The 5,528-nt window shown below is 38.5% G+C and overlaps 1 long non-coding RNA gene across 1 annotated transcript; it reads right to left on the bottom strand.

Moving 5' to 3' along the window:
* On the bottom strand, window positions 2,589-4,163 carry LOC110430535. The gene is made up of 2 exons (XR_002447885.1): window positions 4,038-4,163; window positions 2,589-3,108 (listed from the first exon to the last, which is right to left on the bottom strand). It is a non-coding gene; the product is annotated as an uncharacterized LOC110430535 (long non-coding RNA).

The raw sequence follows: 5,528 nt of genomic DNA, 5'->3' as shown, positions 1-5,528 counted from the left end.
AAGAGGAGAGTGTTGTTACAAGTAGTGCCACTTTAGCAAAGCACTACTCTAGTCTAGGCTTGCTATCTTGGAAGTAGAAGCTAGCTAGAAGAGCTATAAGGAATTTCCCCTAGAGTCTGGAAGAGTCTTTTGGAATCTCCAGTGTCAGTAAAGTCCTTTGTATTCCAACAATCCTTACGTAATACAGTTATTTATTACATGTCATTCTATTGTTGATTGCTTGAGTCTATTTACATATTGAGTATTGGCTTAGTTTTGATTACTTTACCAGAAGTGAGTATTCACTCTAAGTTAGATTGTGCGTTTGAAGAATTAGTGTTGTGGTTAATATTGATCATCCCCACTAGTTGGTGCCTTTGCTTTAAAGCTTGAGTAAAGGTAGTTAGTTAATAGTATAAGCATGGTGCTTAGATTATTGCTATGTTCGGTGACGGCTAACTCCACGGTAATCCAACATGTTCAAGTTAGTTATTAAAACATAGTGCTCTAACACGTACATTGCAGCCCGTTAAATTGGGAGCATGTGCGCCCCTCTATTAGTTACAACACTCTTTCTGAAGTCGAATACTAGTCGCATGTAGTGCTTATACCTCTTTGTTCCCCTTAGCTACACTTAATCGATATATCCTTGCTAAGTATTGTTTATCCCCTCGACTACCTTGGAATCACTTAGCCTTCCTTTGGGATTAATATAAATTCGATACCTAGTACTCCTAGGTGAAGTGCTGCACAATAGTTCTATCCGCTTGCAGAATCCTTCTATCATTTCCTACAGAATCATCTTGGTACTCTTAGCGTTGGGATTGACAACCCCATTTAGTAGCGTTATCTAGTGTCAACAGGGGTTCTACATCTACTACATATAAAGGCCACAAATTGACTGCCAACCAATGAAATCAATGCGTGCAATGGCGATCTCCTTATGGCAATCATCGAAGGACACACGATCTTGATAAAAAAACATCTAATTTTGTCAGAATAGGTTCCCTCAACTTCTTGTCCTTGATAGACGCACTAGAGAGGAAGAATAAGAGAGACCCAAGGCACGACAGTGGTGGCACACTTCAATAGGATCTTACTTTACCCCTTAGGTAGAAGTTTCTCAAATTCTCTCCTCAACCCTATTTCTGCGGCTCTTGAGGATGCCTCTACTTTTATATTCTTCATTGTTCCTCTTCTGCTTCTATGTGGAATGTGGATTCAACACGTCCGCTACCACTATCTAGATCCACTCCCACCATATGTCTCTATTGTCCAAAATAGGGCCTAGGTCTTCGATAGGTTCCCCCACCATTGTGCTCTCCCATGGTCGCTAACATGCCTTCCCCCAACAACCTCCACCACCCAAGCCTCTCTCTGCCATCTGCACTGCCACGCACAGTCCCCAATGGCCTCCACCACCCACTTGCCCACCCCTAGTTGTTTCACCATGTGCCCATCCTCCCCTAGCGACTTCGGCACTCGCGCTCCCTTAGTTGCCTCCATCGCTGGTGCTCCCTCCCTCAGCGGCATCCACTGCTAGACGGCCTCCCCCAAAGGCCTTCACCATCATCGACCTTTTCTTGTGGCATCCACTACCAATGCAACCTCCACTGCCTGCCTACCCACCATTACTGGTGCCCTTTCCCACTTACCGAGGCAAAGCAAATTTTATTTTTCCTATTTATTTGTCAATATACATGTCATAGCCAATGCATTTAGATGTTCTCTTGATTGCAGATGGCTTTCGTGATGATTTAATTGAGCATCTGTGGGATGAAAAGGAGTCCAATGACAATAAATTGATCATAGTTTATGTTGCTAACCTTACATGGTAATGGTATAGTAGAAGCTATTCTACAAATTTAGTCAAAGTAATTATAGTTTAACTTAGGACAAAACAAGTTATATTTTAAGACGGAAGGAGTACCTTGTACTACTGTTAACTTGACCTGATTGTAGATGAAATCACACCTAATTCTATTCCTCCTACAGGAAGGATACATCTATATAATAGTTTCTAGTACCATTCAACTTGACCTGATTGTAACTCGCGACAAGCTAAGTGTCTTCGCTGGCACACAATTTCCTGAGATATTTCTTCCACTCCCTATCATAATCTGAAGCTGAATCTAATACTCAAACTAGAGCCTGGGGAGATAATGAGTGATCATTTGGAGAGAGGGCCTTGTTTAGTTCACCCAAAATTCTAAAAACTTTTCATGATTATTCGTCACATCAAATCTTGCAGTACATGTATGGAGCATTAAATATAGATAAAAAATAATTAATTATACAGTTTGTCTGTAATTTCTGAGACGATTCTTTGAAACTTATTTAGTCTCTGGTTGGACAATAATTATCAAATACAAACGAAAATACTAAAGTGTCAAAATCCAAAAAGTTTTTTTATCTCAATAAGGCCTTGTTTAGTTCCCAAATTTTTTATGATTCCCCGTCACATCAAATCTTTATACGCATGTATGAAGCATTAAATATAGACGAAAATAAAAACTAATTCTATAGTTTACCTATAATTTACGAGACGAATCTTTTAAGCCTAGTTACTCTGTAGTTAGACTATAATTATTACATACAAACGAAAGTGCTACAGTAGTCAAGACCAAAATTTTTAGCGACCTGAACCAGGCCTAAGGATATGTTCACACGCGAATTGCTGTGTAGGGTGGCAATGCATCTAGACAGGATGAGTATACATAGAGATTTAGATCCCTGTATGGACCACACCTACTCAGTAATGCATATAGCCCTCCATATTGCTTTCATCTACCCAGCTGTTTCCATATACAAAGAAGGTACAGAAGCCACATTGTCGCATTATGGTGCACAGTCAACACCAGTAGTGTTGAATTTTTCTCGTTTTTGCAAGTACAGAAGTGCACGGTCTACAAATAATATCCTGCCGGCTCTTATCCACATGGACAATGAGTCTTTGAATCCTGACGGTTCTTCTTATCCTTGGAATCCCAGAAGGCTCGCTCTCTCCATCTCCTGGTCCCCGGCGGCGACAGAGCTACATGACTACCCAGCAGCGTCCACCGTAGGAAAGGGAAGCATAGCTGAAAATATCTAGTGTTGGCATGTGCTGATGTGCATCGATCTGCCTCGCTGTTGGAAATATCTTTCTTAACTTTTCTGTGCTTGTTGACTACTACGTGCAAGTTGAGTGCCAAGTTGGAAATTGGTACCAATAGATATTTTCATGCACTTCTGTCTATTGTTTAGTTTTCAAAAATTTTTAAAATTTCACGTCACATCGAATCTTACGGTATATGCATAGAGCATTAAATATAAATTAAAAAGATAACTAATTACATAGTTTACTTATAATTTATGAGACAAATCTTTTGAGTCTAATTAGTCCATATTAGACAATAATTGCTAAATAAAAACAAAAGTGCTGCAGTAGCTAAATCTTGTGAAATAAACAAGGCCTTCATATAGCCCCATCCACTATTCAGGAGAAACATTATTGAAGTGTGTATAGCTACCAAACTGATTGCTGTGCACACAACTCACCTAACTGCGCATGGGAGGATTGACTATTGTGATTTTTATGCCCTGTATCATCAGTTTTTACTAAACACATATCAACAAAAAACTACGTTGGCAGCGGCAACGATTTTTCCTCGTTTAAGTCCAAAGTCTGGCCTCCTTGACAAGGAACGGTGATGATTTTTTCTTCTTCTAATTGCTATGAAATAATAGTCTATATATATAGTCATTAGGAAATTGTCTACTTAACCACCTAAATATTGGTGGTTGTCTACTTCATCCTCTCACTTATAAAACCAAGTATTTTAATTACTCTCTTAAACTACTTAAATCTTCTAAATAACCTCCTAAGGTGGTTTTGAAAGCGGTTACACTAACATGGCGTATTATGTGGGTATAACATGGTAGTTGTGGACGCCAAATTGGGTCACACTCTAGCAAAAGCCAGCACGTGTTCAAGGTTGCAATGAACCTTGATTGCCGCAAGAATGCAACATATTGATGAAACCACCCAAAAAACCCATTGAGGATCGGAGGATCACCTGAAGGTTTTCCTAGGGTCGGCAAGGTCACCTGAAATGCCGACAAAGTCGCCATGAGATGTGATGAACAACAAGGTAGCAGAGAGAAAGTAGGGCAAACAGGGTAGGTGTGGTGTATTTTGACGATTGAAACTTGTGATACTCAATTGGTCATGATCCTCTCGTATATATAGAGCGGGTGATCTTATCACTATTGAAAACTAGAATAGCCCTGTATGTGTAAAAACGACGAAAATATATATTTCTAATGGTGTCCTGATAGAAAATATCTTATATATAGAACTAGCTCGACTTAGAAATGTCAAACTGAATGTGGGTTTTCATATTTTTTGTCAGTTTTTTTTCAGATTGACACATAAATTACTAATTTTTCTGTGTGTATCGAAAAAATATAGAAAAATTTGTCAGTCATAGGGCAATTCAAGTTTACAGGAGTGTATCCCGGTAGGAAACAAATCCAAAACGAGTTCTCTAAATTTCCTACATAAAAAATAGAACCAAAACCGATTTGAACCAAACCGGCTCGGACTTAGCAGAAAAGTTGGCTTTCACGGGCTTAGCTGCTGTGGCCGGGCCAAAAACATGAGCAGTCGGCTTAGCTGACTTAAGGCGTTGGCTAAGCCACAATTTGGGGCTGAAGAACCGGATCAGTCGACTTGGGGAGGAGATGGATGGCTGAGCTGACTCTGTCAGGGCAGATGCCGTCTTCTTCTCTCTTTGCTTGTTTCTTTCATTGTTTTTAGCACCAAATTTTTTCCAACACTATTACATGGTGAAGAACGAACAGAACATATTGAGGATCACACTTACATAGTGAAGAATGAAGAGGTTTCTAAGCAAACCACCAAATGCTTATGTGACGGAGAACGACTAGTTTCCAAGCAAATTAGCAATGTGTCGTTGAAGCACTCTCCTAGGAGGGATCCTCTAGGGTGAGGATGACAAGCCTAGGGTGTCATTTTTGGCCATCGAATCAATCGATGAACAACAACATGGAGGTTGGAAGAGATAATAATAATAGTAGTAGTATAATAATAATAATAATAATAATAATAATAATAATAATAATAATAATAATAATAATAATAATAATAGTAGTAGTAATAATAATAATAATAATAATAATAATAATAATAATAATAATAATAATAATAATAATAATAATAATAATAATAATAATAATAATTGATCTAAAAATGAAACACAATTACGATATAATCTTGCTATTCAAAACCGGTTTGGCGGGTTCCCAAACCGTCGTGGCTGGTTCCAGAATGGATCGACAGGTTTTCGTATGGGCCGATCCAGGATAGAAAACCTTTTGAAAATTGCAATTAGGCCTTGTTTAGTTCTTAAAAAATTTTGGGAAATCGACAATGGAACACTTTCGTTTGTATTTGACAAATATTATCCAATCATAAACTAACTAGGCTCAAAAAATTCGTCTCGTCAATTCCGACCAAACTGTACAATTTGTTTTTATTTTCATCT

This window comes from Sorghum bicolor, chromosome 9, assembly GCF_000003195.3.
Source record: "Sorghum bicolor cultivar BTx623 chromosome 9, Sorghum_bicolor_NCBIv3, whole genome shotgun sequence".
In the NCBI taxonomy this organism is placed as follows: domain Eukaryota; kingdom Viridiplantae; phylum Streptophyta; class Magnoliopsida; order Poales; family Poaceae; genus Sorghum; species Sorghum bicolor.
Note: the sequence above shows the minus strand (reverse complement) of the source record. Positions and strands in the feature narration are given on the sequence as shown.